The sequence below is a fragment of the Marmota marmota genome, unplaced genomic scaffold, assembly GCF_001458135.2.
Source record: "Marmota marmota marmota unplaced genomic scaffold, marMar, whole genome shotgun sequence".
NCBI classification, from domain to species: Eukaryota; Metazoa; Chordata; class Mammalia; order Rodentia; family Sciuridae; genus Marmota; species Marmota marmota.
In genome coordinates, this window is record NW_025999853.1 from 18,822,395 (window position 1) to 18,840,961 (window position 18,567).

The window sequence follows — 18,567 nt, forward strand, 5'->3', positions numbered from 1 at the left end:
GGAAGCTATGTTTATGGTTTTTAATCTTTTTCTAAATTTAGTCTTCTTCTAACAGAAAGTTTCAATTTTTGTTATGATATACAATGTCCAACTCACATAACACAGTCTTCTATCCTAACTAGTTGTCTTTCCTCCCCAACCAGATGATTGGAGCCAACCACCACCATCATGTTTAGGGTGTTAACATGTTTCACTCTTACACGCTTGAGATCTAGTTTTGTTTCTAGCTTCACACCACCAGTCCCTAGTGTTGCCCTTCCAATCAGAAGGTTCTTTCACTCTGTCATTCCCTTTTCCATTTTTCTCATATTTCACTACTTTAAAACTTCATTCTTGTATTGAATTCCATGGATAATATTTTCTTTGTTTAGCTCCCTATTTCTTTATAACAATTGTAGGATTTAGCATAGTGTTTTCTAAAATGTATATCAGAAAGCACTAGTTTTCATGTTATCAATTGACAAAAAAAATTAAAAATAAAGTAACAAATAGTCATATACATTAGGCAACTCAAGCTCAAGATCCATTAATGCAGAGATTTCAAAATGCTAATGTACATCATATATCATGATATATGTTTTTTTTTTAAATGCACAGTTTAAGAAACTTCTCTATGGACCATTTTTCAGAACCTTTCCGAATGTTTCAAAATCACCAGGATGGAGAATGGGGAGGTTGCTCAGTAGTAAGTGCAGGCATATCAGCTGAGCATGCACAAAGCTTTGGGTTCAATTGGGTTCAATCTTTAGAATAAGAAGCAAAACAAAACACCAGATGGGTGATACAAGATCCAGTTGTGAGGCACTAAAAACAGCTATGCCACTGGTCACAGTGACTCATGTTTGTAATCCCAGCTATTTGGGAGGACTGAGGAAAGAGAATAACAAGTTCAAGGGTAGCCTGGGAAGCTTAGTTGAGATGACCCTCTCTTAAAAAAAAAAAATATGCTGGGAGTGGGAGTGCATCTCTTTGGTAGAGCACTTGCCAAGCATGCACAAAGCCCTGGATTCAATCCTTAGTCCCCTCACCAGATGATTATCTTTCCATGTGCACAAAGCAAAGCACAGGAGCATTTGTGCTTGATAAATGAAGAGGGATGACATGTTCATTTTACATATGATTTATTTAACAAAGTTTCTACATTGATTTCTGACTTGGGTTTTTCCACTCACATGTTGCTTAATATTTATTTGGAAAATAAATATGCTTTTGATTTAGTTTTAATATTGAAGGCCTGCAAATTTAATCAATATTAAATGAATATTAAAAACATATTTCTCTAGAATCAAAAGTATGAGGTACAACACAGAAGGAAATATAGTTTTCCCCTATTAATCATTTAAAGATATTCAATATCTGTGCTGCCTGCTGGGTGATTTAGAACAATGAAATCTTTTCTAATATTTTCTCTATATTTAACCACAATAAATGGCCTAGAATTCAGTTTGTTTGGCTATCAAGATGTAGAATTTTATAACATTTCAAGATAACAAATTATTTAAAATCCTTATTTACTGTGTTTTGATATAGGAAATGTTCTAAAAAGCTGGGAGAAAGATATTCATTATAAAGCTGATTATACAACCATATCCTTAAAACAATGCATTAAGAGATTTATGGTTAAAGAATTAATATTTGAGAGCATATGATGATTAACTATAATAGCAGTTATTCCATAAATCACCAATCTTGGTGTAGCTATGTAAGTATTTTGTAAATATGAGTAACCCATTAAATCTCAAGTTTTGAATTTTGTGAATATCTCAATGAAATTCCCACAGGTGTATTAAAATAGGTTGAAAATTATAATGTAGAATGTACTATGTAGTTTATTATGAATCATCTTAACATTAATAATGTTAATGAATATTATCACTAATCATTTACTGACTACTTTTTCAAAAGACTAGAACTTGAAAAACCTAAATATTTATTTCAAAGTTTCCATAAGTGGTATATTTGTTGCCATCTTTAAGGTTTTTCTGGTTTATTATAAATTGTTCAATGGGACATAATGGGTTAACAAGTGTACTCAGTGAACTTTCAGTTAAGGAAATTGTTCTCCATAATTTGGGTGGGCCTGATCCAATCATTCAAAAACTTTTGAAGGAACTGAGTTTTCCCTATAAAAGAAGAAATCCCACCCACAGATTGAAGCTTCAGTTCCTGTCTGAGAGTTTCTAGCTTGCCCTGTTGATTTTGAGCTTGCCTCACTAGCCCCAATGCAAATTCAATTGTTTATAATGTTGCAACAAGATATACCCTTTGCGAATATATGCACACACTTTAAAAATGAAATGTGTGTTTGCAGCTAGTTTTTGTCTAGAATAGGGAGGTAGAGGAATGGGAAAAGTTGATCAATGGGTACTAAGCTACAGTTAGATAAAAACAAGAAGCCCTGGGGTGCTCTTGTATAGTATAGTGCTATAGACACCAGTGGTGTACTGTACATTTCAAAAGCCTAGAAGAAAAGATTTTGTAATTTTGCACCACAAAGACATCATAAACTTTTATAAGAAAAATGTGGTTAACCTGATTCTAACATTATATAATGTATACATGTATCAAACATTACATGGTACTCCATTGATATGTATAATTTCTCTATTTTTATTTCAGCTGAAAACAAATTCAAAATACAAGAAAATCTTTTGTGTCTAATTGCAAAATCCATGTATTTCTTTTAGTTGAGGAATAATTGCAAGATATAGTGTGTGTGTGTGTGTGTGTGTGTGTGTGTGTGCAAGTCTCTATGTACCCACAACACTGGTTCTGTTTCTATGGAGGAACCCTGAGTGCTACAGAGCACACAGCCTTCTCTGTCCATCTCTTTCTGAAAGACACTATTCCTGAAGTCAGTATCCTTCCCTTCCCATCATTATCCAGCACAGAATCCTGCCTCTTTTTTTTTTATAGAATTCATGACAATCTGCAAATTTATTAGATTTAATTTCTTAGAGTCACTGTAATTGACTGAAATTAAATTTTCTGAGGTTAGACTCTCTAACCTGACTGTCTCATTCACTAATTGAGGGTGTGGGGACCAGAACACACTCCCTGTGGAGGGCATTGACTTCCCTGGGATGGCATTGACTTCACTTATTGATTCCAGGTGACTGATATGTCCCTAGGATATAACACAGAACCTGTCTCATAAAAGATGGTTGGTTTGTTGGATGAATGGAAAATAAATGAATTATCTCATTGAAACCTCATAAACCTTCTGTAACCATGGGGTGTATTATCCCAAACCTCAGGGAAATTAAATATTTTGCCTCAAACAACACAAGTAGTAAGTGATGGATCTGGTATTTGAACCAAAATTGTCTTCTTAACCAAAATCTGTTCTATTTCCTTTGCATTATGTTGACTAATTATTGAATGTGGAGGCTACAATGTGTTGGATATCACTTAAGCATTGTTTTAGTCAGCTTTGCACCACTGTGACCAAATGAACTGACATCAACAGTTTAAGAGAAGAAAAGTTTATTTTGGCTCTTGGTTTCAGAGGTTTAGTATGTAGTCACTGATGCCATAGCTCTGGGCCGTAGGTGAGGCAGAACACCATGGCAGATGGGTGTGGTAGAGAAAAGCTCGGGACTGGACAACCGGGAAGCAGAGAGAGAATGTTACTCTGAAAATTACTTGTATTGCCTCGCACATGAGCTTCTGGGGGACATCTCCTATCTAATCTATGGCAAGCATGTGAAGAACATTAATAGTAATCATACACCATGATCTGGCATGGCAGCAGATATACTGTTACTCAGACATGTGCACACCAGTGGGTGAAGCAACTGTATGGGTGGCACTCTTGATTGAGAAACTGGGAGGAGGACTCAGAGAGAAGGAATCCATTCAGGTGGGCCTTGAGTTGTGGAGTAAAATTGTGAAGACCAGTTCAAACATAACAGACAATAATGTCAAAGACATAGGCATTTTCTGGTTATTAATGTTAGAGGAATAGTGACAAACAAGGTCTTTTTCAAGTGACATGTGTAGATGGGGAGGGAATATATATGACACCATTGTGTTAAATAGTCTCAAATTATGGATTTAATCCTATAGATAGTTGTGGAAACCATACTAGGTCATGCTTTGGGCTTGTTCCATAGTGAAAATGTAAAATTTTATTTTAAAAAATGGTATCAAGGTTAGTCTTTAAAGGTAGAGAAATTAATAAATATCTTTGGAACAGAGGAAAATTCTCATGAGGCCTTTTTTAGTATGTCATTCCAGTATTCTAAGAAACAGATGTGAATATAAGATTAAATGTGCATAGATTTTGTTATGGAATACAACTGAGAGAAAATGGGGATTAAACCAACCAGAAGATGTTCTGCAATTTGAATGTACATAGTGTAGGTCTGATCCCTAGGGAAGTAGAGAGGACGAGGGATTGAGTGGATTTGACCTAAACTGCTCAACAACCTAAGGAATGAGTGATCAGCAAAATCATCCAGAATCCTTGGGTCAAAGGTGGCCATCAGAGGAGTTTCATGTCTTGCAGGAGGACCTGCTTATCTCCCTCTAATGGGCTGGCTGTGGCCTATGAGGGGCAAAGCAGCACTGGGGTTATTAGGCCAATATCTCTGTGTGCAGTTGGAGGTCTATAAGATGCAGTCTTCAGTTACATACTTTGGGTAGTGTGTGTCCCTGTAGAATTAAAGCACCTTTCTTTCCTGATTAATAATTTAGATTGGAGTCTTCTTGAAAACAATTACTTATTTTGAGGAGTGATTGATGATTTTTGTGTACAATTATTTTTTCAACAAAAAGCTAATAAATTTATTTCACAATTAGACTTCACCAAATTCTCTAACTGTGAAAAACTGACTGTTGAGTGTGCATTTGATGGTTTATAACTGAAGATGCATACTTCTCTTTTAAAAGAAAGATGTGAGCTACCAAGTGGCAGTCCATGGAAGTGGGAAAAGGAGGGTTATGCTCTTCAAAATGCATTCTTTCTTCCCAATTATTATTTTTCCGCCCATTTTATTAAGGTATAATCTCAGCCTCAATGAAACAGAGAAGTAAAATAGATCTAATTCAACAATGACTGTATTCTTTGTTCTGTCCCATGCTGCTTTTAGATCCTTAGTGTGAGGTGACTGTACATCTTTCAAGGGTTGAGGAAGAAGACATTGGTGTTCACAAGACAGAATCTCACTGTCTTCACAGCTTTTCTAGGTCAGTTCTGCTTCCTTTGAACTGTGCTGTCAATTTTGGAGCTTGGGGGCTAGGACCACTGGGGAATAAGTCAAAACCAGCTATAAAAGCAAACAGAGATCAAGAGTACTAAGAGGCTTCCCCACACAGCCATTGACCCGGCCTGAAGGAGACAGACTATCTCCTCTTCCTCCTGTGCTTATGTGAATGGATGGGAAATCCCACGCTCTTTTTCAGATTTGTTCTCTTGACTTTCATTCCTTCTGTGAACCTTCCAGATTCTGTGGTTCTTTAATGACTTGTTACTACATTGCTTCATTACACTATAACAAAATTTTCACATTTGTCGTTCATTTCTTGGACACGTTATTTCTACTTACCACCTATGTGACAGATACTGTGTCAGGGCTAAGAATAACACTAAGTAGATAAGTCTTGGTCACCACCATCAGAGAACCTGCTTTCCAGGGACAGCAGAGAAGCTGCACTTATCAAACTATTTCACATTTTGCAGTACGCATTTATAGACAATCTTAACAAACTTCTCTATTTTTGAGCACTCCTGCTCACCCTACTCCCAGCCTATACCCCTAAAACTGATTCTCCATACAGCTATCAGAATTGTTGCTCTCACTGTACCATCAAAACCATTCATCAACTCTAGACTTTCTTCAAACTCTAGCAGGTCCTAAAATTTTTCTATGTGCCATGACCTAACATTCTAGACTCATCTCTGGCCATTCCCCTTCCATTTTATTCTTCTGCCACACAGAAATGCTTTATGTTCTCTAAATTTCTGTACATGCAATCTCCTTTAAGAGAAATGTTTTGCTTCCCTCTTTCATCAGGCAAACCCCTAGAAATGCTTGCTTTCTCTTGGAAGAGACTGGTCATCTCTCCCCTGGAGAAACAATGACTGACTCATGCTATGGTGTATTTTGCATCGCTTACTGAAGCACATGTCACCTTTAGTTTGTTGAACTCCTTGAAGACACCACATCTTTGTGTTTCTGAACTTTCAGTGCCCAGAAATGTTCTTTATACCTGGTACGGAATGAATAAATGCTGAGTTGAATATATTTAATTTGAATTAAGATTCTGGTGAAGAAAACTTAATTTTAATTATTTAGAATGAACATTAATCCCCATCCAGAAACATCATTTAATGGAACTAAATAAGGGTACCATATTCTCATTCTCTGCTGACTAAACATTTAGATAGAAATCTAATCAGAATAAGTCATTTTGTATGAATTGTATATATGTATTTTTCAACATTTTGTTAATTTTGATTTGAGATAAAGACTGAATATTTGAAAATAAAATATAATGCATTATAAATGTTTATCATTTTAACATTTCAAGTGCTATATAATATGATTTACCTTAAAAATTCAGGATTTGGGCAAAACTTACCTTAGAGACAAATGGAAATCTCCATACTCTTAAAATAGCTGAATGTAGGCCACTCCTGAAGCTGTTTATTTTTACATGATATACAATGAAAACACTATAATTAAGAATGGGTAAACCCAGCTGTGCTTTGGGTCTATCAAATTTCTTAAAGTTGCTTTTTGACTTTTTTGAGTCTGTGAAAACTAAAGTCTACTTTCCCAAGAATTTCCCCTCAATTTTTAAATCAGTGTTTATTTTAAAAGAAGTATAATCCATATGGTTTTGATTCCTCCACACTTAACTCATCCAAATGCAGTTTTGTAAGAACTATTTGAAGTCAAAAGCTTTTTGAAATTTTTATGCGCTTTCTTGTCTTTTTGCCTCTCAGAACAGGAAGCAATACTTTGCCAAATGTAAACAAAGTTAATCACCAAACAGTTTTATATCCTAAAATAATGAAACTGGATTGGGTGCCGAATTTGACAAAAATAGTCCTTTTATCCTCAGTAAAATTCTTGCCTAAGCTCACACAGAGGCTGCCTTCTCTGAAGGATAGCCCCAGGCAATACCAGCACTGTGCCATCCAGATTTCCAGATCCCGCTCAGCACAGCAGCTAGCCCACTGTTATTTCCCAGCCAGTTTACTTATAATATCTTTATTTTGTCACAGAAGCTACAAAAGAAGAGTATCAAATGTCATGAGAACATACAAAATATTCGGGCATATAAATGGAGAAGCTGTGCTGTATCTCTGATTGAGCACTTCTTAGGATGGTCATACTTGAGCAGAAAATCAAGGATAATAAGAATTCTTGCTCCCATGGATGCTCTCAGACTCACATGGAGAAGAGCCAGCAGCAAACTGTAGCCCACAGACTAAAATCAACCTGCTAACTATTTTGTAAATAAAGTTTTATAGATGCAGCCACATTCATTTGTCTATATATTACTTGTGGATGCTTTTGCACTACAAGGGCCAAGCTGAGTAGTTTTAACAGAAACCATATGGTGGGCAAAGCCTAAAATATTTACTTCCTGTCTTTTATAGAAAAAGACGGCTGACTCCTGACCGGGTGACATGTGGCTAACCCTTAGCTTCTCTGCTTTGGCAATAATACAAAGGTCTCTGAATGTAATATTCTTATTCCTGATGAAGATTAGAAGAATATATACAGAGAGCTGGGTGTGTGTATATATTTATATCTATAAATATACATATTTATAGATATAAATATATAAACACATATACATACAAAAGATCTTCCTCATTTTCAAAAATAAGACATTATTGAAAAATAAACAAACACATATGTTCTATGTTATTTTCATATGTGATAACTGACATTTGCTGAAATATCCAACTTCTAGATCTCTATGACCAAACATTACAGGGACTTGAACATGGTACATGGTTTTTCCATCACTAAAGCATTTATGATGGCAATCTCTTTGGTAAGGTTTTATCCCTCAATTATTATTATTATTGTTATTATTATTATTTTGATGCTGGGGCTTGAACTCAGGACCTTGTGCATAAGAAGCAAGCACTCTACCAACTGAGCTATATCCACAGCTTTCATCCCTCAATTATTAAGAAACAGAAAAGTAATAATCAGACTTAATAATCTTTCCTTTGTGCATGCCACTAATGCTGTAATTTTTTCATGCCTTATGTTTAATTCTCACAAAAGCTGTCTTAAGTTATTTTGCCACCATGGTTGTCAGTTTTCTCTTTTGTAAAATGGAGACAAATATTGCCCCCTTTGTAGAGTGACTCTGAGTATGTATCATACTTAGGACAAGGCCTGTATCATCTGTTAAACCCTAAAATGACCTCCTCCCCACAAATCCATCTGAGTCAACAGATCTCAATATATTAAACTTATTGCAGTAAGAGAAATTTCATTCTATAATCTGAGGATAGGAGGTTCTCAGAAGGGGGCAAGTCAGAAGGAGTATACATACACACACACACACACACACACACACACACACACACCTATATAGATGTACATATATATTCCATGATTCCAAATTTGTACATATCTTTATAGTTATATATCTTTATAGGTATGTATGAATCTGGAATCATGGAATTAAAAATTTGGAGTGATAAATCTGAAATTAGAATGTAGAATAATAGTTTTACAAGGAGTCTTAAAAAATAAGGAAATGAATTGTAACTGGATAGCTTATAAACATGAGAGTTAGGAACTGATAGGCATATGGAGACAACAGACTTTCTACAAGTTTTGTAGAGCAAGCGGAAGCAGGAAACAATGTGGACTTCAGTATTCATATCAAATTTAGTAAGTACCAATATGTTTTACAAATTTATTATTATTAATATTAGTAGTAGTAGTAGTAGTAGTAGTATCATTGTTTTACAGGTAAGGTACCTGAGACTTTGGAAGCTTAGGTGATGTGTTCATGGTCACTCAATCCAGATAGCATTATTGCCTGCATTTTCTTCATATCTCAGTGCAATGATGAAGGTGTACAAGTAACAGATTTTTACTATATGCATCTATCTGCTGGTTCAAGTGAGCCTTATTCAGAAGAAAGAGAAAAATTGCATGTAGAATGAAAGTTCTTAATCTTAAAGTTTTTTCTCTTAGGACTCTGATTGGAATCAGTAAGATTTGCTTGATCTGAGGTCGTGTGTGAATGGTGTGAACAGCAGTGGTGGGTCGGGGGAGCTATGGCCATCATCCCCAACTCTTCCCCACCCCAAAACACAGAAAAGGCATTCACCAGGCAGTCAATTTTATCAGATCTACAGGAAGCAAAAATACCAGCTGGCAGGTCAGATCTTTCTCCAAGGGAAACATCAGAGCTAAATATTTTCCAGGTTTTGAGTCTAGCCATGTTGGTTTAAGGTTATTTTTTTAAGATAGGAAATTGATTGGACTGGATAAAATTTATGGTAGAAAATTGGTAAACATGGTGAGGCAAGTGTCTTCAGTCAGTTCTGGTTAGGAAAATATTGCCTAATAAGTGAGCTATTTGACAGGGGAGCAATCTGTTGCCCTGAAAAAAGTACTGTTGTCTAGATGAGCAAGCTATTTGCCCAAATTGGTTTGTACATATTCTATGAAGCTAGGATGGAAATTATTCATTGGTTATATTTTTATCTTCCTGGATGAGAATTTTCCTGGAACAAACACATAAGTCATGTTGACACAGGTGGGCTCAGTTCTCTTCCTTGTAATTAAGACATGTGGCTATAGGTGACTTCAGTTCTCCAAGTAATGAATTATACTTAGGTCGATGATTCTCATTACCAAGTCATCCCTTTTTCAAAATCCTCTTTGGCTGTATTAATCCTCTAATCAGATGAGTTGTCCATAGATTTAAAAAATTCATTAGAATAAAAATTGTTAGGCCAACAAACAGACTTCACATTGATTTACTTTACTTCCAACATTCACATAGGATTGATAATTTATCAAATGCAAGCATTGATTCATCTATTCTCTAAAATTTCACTACTTTGTAATGCTGTATTAACTTGGATAAATAACTTTTTAAAGCTAAATGTCTCCTAGTCAGTTTTGGTTTGTATATATCTGTGTACTTAATGTATATTCACACATATATGAATATAAGCTTATATTTTCTTCCTCTTAATAGTAAAATTAATGGGATACATCTGTTTTCTCATGCTGTGACTGTTTTACTGCTTTGAGTTTTACTTATAATTACTAAACAAAGAGAAATAAAAATTTAACAAAATCAATTATATGTAACTGTACCTGAGCAAACAAATTTCCCAAGCCCTGAGATTAATAGCCATAAGAGTTCAAAAGGGAATACAAGTATATTAGGCAATGACTAAATTGATATCACAAGGAAGGGAAGAAGGATATTAGGGAGATAAGCAAAATTTAAAAAAAATTAATGAAAAATCACTTTTAAGCCAATGTGCTAAAATATGATTAAGAAATTTTTTTAAATAAAAGCAAGAAATCATGTAGAAAGGGAATGTCCCAACTTTTAAATATATTGATTCAAAATTACAAAAAATGTACAATAAATCAAATTCACTAAGATAGCATACTGAAAAAGTAAAAAAAAAAACCAAAAACTAAGAAATGATCAATGATCAAGATCGATTAGAAGTCCAATAAAGAACTATTATGCAGAGACTGTATAAAACAAGCAGACGGGGATTAAAAGTAAAATGCTAGAGTATATATCTACCCGAATAATGTTATTATATTTTATTGTATTAATGTCATCTCTCTTTATTAAGCAACAAAGCTCTGTAGGTAAAATTGTCTATCAAGTAAGCATTCTCTTTCTGTTGTTGAATGTATAGAAAGAAATTTAAAGAGAAATGCAAATGAATGGCCCTTTCTTGGAAGACAAAAAACAAACTAATGAGGAGGATATATTCTGTATTCTAACAAGAACCATAGACATCTGACAAGCCACTACCAATTATATATTATAATTCATGTTAATAATAAATCAGCCTGTCTGTTTTTCCAGCTTTGTGTGTGTGCATTGCACTTACTATAAAGTAGAGAGGAAACAAAGCCAGCAACTAGAAGCTGAAGCCAATCCTCACAATATGGCAGCCAGAGACAGTTGACTAACTGCACCACATGGTCAGTGTTTTCTAGAAAGGCCACATCTCCCAGGCACCTCACAGCTGTCAGGGGCCACACATTGTGTGCCATCTCCCTATATGTTGGGGAACATCTCCTCAATGGTTTTGTGGGCCTCTCGTCCTATAGGAAAACTTACAGAGGAAGGTGAATGGGATGAGTAAACCCTCATCACTGCAGTTGGTCTTGGGTTAGAAACTAGTGCTCATTCATTCTCTCCTCAACCATCAGGGGCTTACAGGGTACCTTGACCTAAACTCTCCAATATGAGGAATGTGATCCCATACCTGTATTGCATGTGCTATTGTTCACATCCATTCATAATTACAGCAGAATGCGAGATGTGGGACTTGAGGAGGTACTGAAGTTTCACACATTTTTCCCTAATTCGAAGTGTAAAAGCAGCCTCCTCCTACCATGGAGGCTGATTACTCCTCCATAATGGGAACTTTTTTCCTTGCCATAAAGAATCTAAAGAGCACAGCAGTGTATAGTTCAACATGACCCTTGCTGTTTCTCTGGCTAATGTGCACCTTCTTCTAGGGCAGGTTTCTTGGCTTTATCACTAAAGACATTTTGGCTTAGAAAAAAAACATTGTGATGGGAGGGTTGTTCTGTTCCTTGTCAGGATGTTTAGCATCATCACTGACCTCTACTTTCTAGAAGCAAATATTTCCCACCCAATCATGATGGTCATCAGGGCCACCTGATGCTATTCCCTGGATTTGGGACCCCATACATTCTTCCTGTTGGAACATAGGCAGAGTAGAGACCTCTGATTTAATACCTATGCCATTTTATAAAGTTGGCACATCATCTTTTCTCATCCTTTCCTCTGAGCTAGGACTTCAGCTGGGTCTTGATAGCATGTTCCAGCTCTCTGAATCATTACTCTTTATTTGCACAGCATATGATGCTGTTGGTTGCTGTACATCTTTTACCCTGCTTTGGTGGCAGGCTAAACTCTAGATGGCCAGTGGCCTATATTGTAAATAAGCTTCTTGTGCTTGTAAAAAGATTCACACTCTAATTTTTCCTATCATTCATATTTGTGATATCATTGGGTCTTTTAAAACTTGCTACACTGTTGGCATCATAGACTAGACAAGCAGCAGAGATCTTTCTTGCTCTGGGCCCTACACAAGGTGGGAAACTCTCCATGACAATAGGTAAATGGTTCAGAGAAGGATTTTGAGGTGTATAATATGTTGCCACCATATCCATAAGAAGTCAGTTAGGATTTTTTATGTAGGAGATTTAAGAAGCAGCAATTTTGTCTTTTATTTTTGGGAACATCCCAGTATCACCACAATAACTAACACCAAAAGAACTACGTTGAAGTGTTAGGACTGAAAATTTTCATTTCCAACTCTCTAAAGCACATTTTGTCTTATCAATATTTCTACTAAAATAGACACATCTTGCTCTCCCTGTCTAATCTGAATGCTCTTGTCAATATAATGATCAATATAATGATCCATACAATATTTCGTGGGATGTATCAATGGTCCAGAGCTTCTCAGACTATATTATGTTGTGGGAGGGGAGTGTAGTTAACAGAGCCCTGATACAAAACTGCAAATTAGTTTTGATGCACATGCATGCAAACTTCTTGTAAATTTCTTTCTAATGGGAATACAAAAAAAATGCATTTGCTAAAACAAATATTCATGCCATAAACCTGAGGCCTTTTAATCTGTTTTAATAGTGATTTCACATTCAACACAATAACTGCAATCAGTATTAATAATTGTTTGTCTTGCAATAGTCATTAACCAAGATCTATCTTATTTCTGCTGGGGCTTCACTGGTTAATGAAACAGAAATATGAAAGTGATACTTTTTAATTGATGACACAAATGTTTTTCTGGCCTTCTACTCTGCAATGTGATACAGTTTCTAATTTCCTACCTTGGCTATGTAGGGTCAATTTTATAGGCTTCCAATTGCCTTTCTCATTGTGATAGTTCTTAGTTCACCAACCAACAATCTATTCTGGAGGGTACTATAAATGGCTAGTGTGTCAATGACAATTATATATTCAAAGCCTCTTAAAATGATTGCAATGTGCATCTGTAGACACAAAGGTTACACTGTGAACTGGACTTCAGGCCGGATGGTCATAAGGATGCTTTGATATCTGGGTATGAATGCAACCTTCACCACAGGTCCTTTGGGGAAGAATTAAGGGAATCATTGTGATGTCTACTTGCTGCAATGTTGTAGGATCCTTAAAACTGAAGACCTAGCTATTTTTTCAATCAGTAGGTTCCAGATCTGAAAATGTTCAGTAACTATAGCAAAAATTGTGATGTTTGATTTTGGAGACTGCCTTCAACTTCCTACTATTCCATTTCTTGACAATGTTTGGCTGTAGGTATGAATCGGAAGTTTACTTAATTGACTGTCTATTCTACCCTTATGGAAGTCATGATCTGATAATCACATCCATAATTCACTGGAGCTCATACCTCTCTGTGTGTCCCCCTGATCTTCTTAATGGTGATTGTGGTCCCTGGGCTTCTGGTAATTGAGTGCTGCTACCTGGCCTGTATTTGTTGTAGTCTTGTTGACTCCAAGGATGTTAACAAACCCAGCTCTGGTCTGTAGAAAAAACAACTGCTGAACTCATCGGTGATGTTGTGCCACAATCACCAGTGTACTCCTTGTGGATTTGGTGCATGATGTCCTCTGAAACCCATACAATATAACGCTTAGTTCAATCTTCTGGCCTCATGTGTCCAAGTCCAGTGGGCCCACTTTCCTCAGCATCTTTATTCCTTTTCTTCTTTGCCAAGGAAAATCAAGCCATATCACTTGTTCCATGTTGGACAATAATTTTAATCCTTATAGCCAAAATGGCAGCAAGTTTGCCCATTCCAGCCTCCTCGACAAGGTTTTAAGCCATTCATCATCAGAGAGTGCTGCCGACCCCTGAATTCTTGCCCTCCTTTGTCAAGTCCCCTCAAAAATCCAAGGTTAATAAGTAAAGGCCAGGGTGGCCTTTAGAGCACAGAAATCTTCAAGATAACCGAAGAGGAGGAAATCCTAACACATTCTATGAGGCCAGGACTAATATGACAAGAAAATTCCAAAATTCATAGATATTTAAAAATAAATCACAAGTATTTTTTTAAAAAACTTTGGAAGAGTATAGTAAGATAGGAGAGTTTGCACTGACTTATCATAAATCTATAATCATGCAGATAACCCAAGTTTTGCATAAAGATAGACATATAAATCATTCTAATAAGATGGAGTCTAGAAATAAACCCAAGAATAAATGCTCAATTGATTTTAACCAACCAAAATTTAAAATCAATTTAGTAGGAAAAGGATAATTTTTTTTCAACAATTGGTGCTGGAACATTGGATATCCATATGCAGAAGAAAACAAACAACAAAAAAACCCATTTCTATACCTTGGAACGATTATGAAAAATAACACAAAATGGATTATAAATCTATGAATATCATGTAAAATTTTAAAAGGTCTCTTAGGAAAATATTTATCAGCTATAATTCCAAATACATGATTAATTTAAAAATTATAAACTGGACTTTATCAAAAATTTTAAAATAACCAAAAAAAATTTGCACTATAAAAGTCACATCTTTCTCTATGAGAGAATACCAATGTGACGAAGGTTTAGGAGTATCTCAACACCTAAGAGGATGAAACAATAAGTCATATACTGAGAAAATACTTGCAAATCACATGTCTCCTATAGTCAGACTCTAAAGAACATTGAAATTCCATTATTAGGAAACAGACAATGCAAATTTTTCTAAAAAATTTAAAAAGCAGGAAAAATATTTATACATGTTTTTCCAAAGAAGACATGTGGTAGGCAAATAAGCAGAAAATGATGACCCAAAATAACAAATTTAGTAAATAAGACCTATTAAGTTAATTCTTACTCAGTTGAGATCATTGAATTAGCAAACTGTACTGAAAGTTCTCTTTAACCTTTGGGCCAGAATTAAACTAAGCCTATGTTAGATTAAATATAGCTGTATTCTTTCTGCTCTCCCTGTTAGTTGTCTTAATTCATGGGTTTTATATTTGTGGTAGCAAATAGCGAAGTCAGGAATTATTTGGTTTATCTAAGCATAGAGACTGATTTAATATTTGCTCTGGGAACCCATAAATGTTATCTGCTGTTTTTGAAGTTTGTTTGTAATATTTCTTAGTTGTAAAAGTGCAAAGGTTTTTTCCCAAGGTGGAGGTAGGGGGATGGGGTGGAGTGGAGTGCTTCTTGAAAATGCCTTTAAAGGGGACCAAGAAACAATGTTGTTAACCCAAGTAGAAACAAAGTGGGTCCTGATTATTCACCAAACCATTTCTCTTAGAAATACTATGCATCCCAGGGCTTAGAGCAGAAATGCCAGGGGAGCTTGGTCCACAGAAAGCCAGAAAATAGGTTCTGGAATAGACTTAAGCACTGTGGCCACTTGAGTTGAAGTCTTAGTAGCTTCCTTAAGCATTAGTGTTAACAAAGGAAAGGGGCAAACAGTCTACTTGATCACTCAAAGACTTCTCAGCATTTGGCATTTGTAGATGGGGGGATGCACTAAGGAAAGAGCAGAAATCATGTCAACTTTCTTGAATTTACACTTAAAGTTAGCCTTTGAAGTCAGAAGGATAAGGATTTTTACACTTAGGCAATTTCTTACTCCAAATAACTTCGAGGTTGCTAGAACTTCAAATCATAGAAGCAAACCTTAACATAACATCAGGCCACATCAAGAGTATGTTGCCCAGTGACCAAAATGTTATCTTTAATACATCCCAAGACTCTCAAAATTCCACTCTTGGCCAAAGACAGAATCCAGGACCAGAAGCAAGTGATTTGGGTGAGCAAGGCAGTCCAGACAAACTCTTTATGTGTCTTTTACCAGTTTCCATGCCAAAACATCTTTCACAAAGAATGTAAACCATGCATCCAAATTGCTATAATTTGATGAAATTTCAACTCACTTTATTGGGAATCTCAGAACTTTAATGGAATAGGAAAGTTATGTGAAACAGAGATATTCAGATGTTTCCAGAGATTCAGGAAGTTTTATTCTCATTTCATTTTACTCAAGATAATTTTTAGACATGCTTTTATTTAATTTGGTTGATATTAATGTTAATTACTTTATTTACACAACAAACGGGCCCCAGCATTCTAACATATATTTCCTTGAGCATATTTGTTACGAGAGAGTCCTACTCTAATTCATTTTGAATGACTTTTTCAGAATTTGATATATTTGAATAGGGTACTGAAATAAAGGAATCATTTTCTGCCAAATATTTTCATGTTAATAAATGTACTATTTTAGAGCTGTACAATATACTGCAAAAATTACTAGTAATCTAATGAGTACTTACTATGTGCAAAAAAGCATCAGTGATTACATACATAATTCATTTTGATCTTCAAAACAACCCTATAAAGAAGGAATTATTGATACTTTAAATAGATTAAGAAATCGAAATTTAGTAGAGTTCAGAAAACCATACAAAGTTCCCTTCATCTTAAACTCTGCACTCGATCCCTCAGCACATATAAAATTCCCTTGTTTTCAAAAAGCTAACATTCCAAAAACATGTTATTTTTTTTTTTCATTGCTATTTCCATTCACAGTTTGGCCTAAGATTTGGACTATCTTTAGCTTTGATTGCTTGCAAAATTGGTAAATGAATAACATGGATAAGGGTAAGAGGATATGATGAAATTTCAACTCACTTTATTGGGAATCTCAGAACTTTAATGGAAAAAGTTTATTTCATATTTCAAAAGGAGGGTGTGTTCACCATGAATAGTTTTTTGTTGAAGAGTTCTCAGGCAGCAGTTAAACTTAGAGGACCAATATAATTGCACACAATACAAGCTAAAGCACATTAGTCATCTTCTGTATAGAAGTAGAAACAGGTTTAGAGTAGTTGAGAAAAACAAGAGGAGTGGTTTTCTCTACTATCTTGTTCTCTGTGAGATGCGCAAAGCAAAGATACGAAGTTCAACTCATAATACTAGATGGAATGGGGCTATGTCTTCTGATTTTTGCATTTTTCATGTTCAAACACGTGTACCCACAATCTTCTTAGTACAAAACAAAAATGATTCATTTTTATTTTGGACAATAAGCAGTCAGTTTCTCTTTCTCTCTTTCTCCATCCACCCCCTCCATATTTCAAGGTTATGGATTCAGTTAATATTTTTAGGATGTAAACTTTCACAATACTTACCTCATTTTTTGATGTATAATACTAAAGCCCACAATAAATGCATGATTATAAAACTGAATTTATTTAATGATTTGGGGTCATTGTATATTTGGATAAGACCATTTTGTAAGGAAGTGAGTCACAACCCTAAAATAGTATCATCCACACAGGAATATGTTTTCAGTGTTCATTTGAAAAGGAAACCACATATTTACACCATTTTTAAAAAAACCTTTACTTCATTATGGTTAAATGTGTTTTGTTTTAACAAATCATTTTTATTAGTGCATTGTAATTATACATGGTTGTGGGATACATTGTACATATTCACACATGCACATAAAATAATGTGTTTAGTTTCATGTTTTTAAATGCTATGATGTAGTTATTTTAGATTTGCACTTTGAGATAGGATAGATTGTTAGGAATTTAGAAGAGATATGCTCTTTGTTATCAACAAAGAATGGAATGCTTGCTCCTGTGACAATTGAATGAACATTTTTTTCCTTTCAGAACAAAATTATTTATCATTAAGGAGAAACAGGAAGCCTGCTAGTAATATAAACGAGAAAACTTTACCTAATTAGGCAGGAGACTAGCTTTTATGAAGATCAACATCCTCGCATCCTGGCAAATTAATTTCTCTTAGCAGGAACCAGAAGGAAACTGGAGAGGGGATGTTGTCTCTATCGTTCACCAGAGTGTTATTATTTTTGTGATGGTGGGAGATAGCAGGAGTGAAGGTAAAGAAAGACAACCGAATTCTGCCTTTCATTAACTGACTTCTTGAAGTAAAACACCAGATAGTAAATTTATCATAATTCAGTACCTTACAAAAGTTGGAAGTTACATATGTGTTAGCAGAAGTTAGGGGCATACACAATTGTTTATAAGCACGTGTGTGTATCCTGTTTTCACACTGGCTATCAGGTTTTGCTCACTAAAAAGATGAACAAAAGGAATGTATATTTCATTGAGACAATCACAGCTATGAGAAGAAAGGAAAGATTATATCAAGGAAACATAAAGGTGCAAGACACTTTTTTGTGAACACTGGGGAAAAGCTAGAAGTATATTAAAAGATTATAAAGGTAGAGGAAAAGTGAGTAAAGGAGTTTAGTACAAAAGCATTATTGGTTCTTTGTTTAACCTTAAGCTATATATATATATATA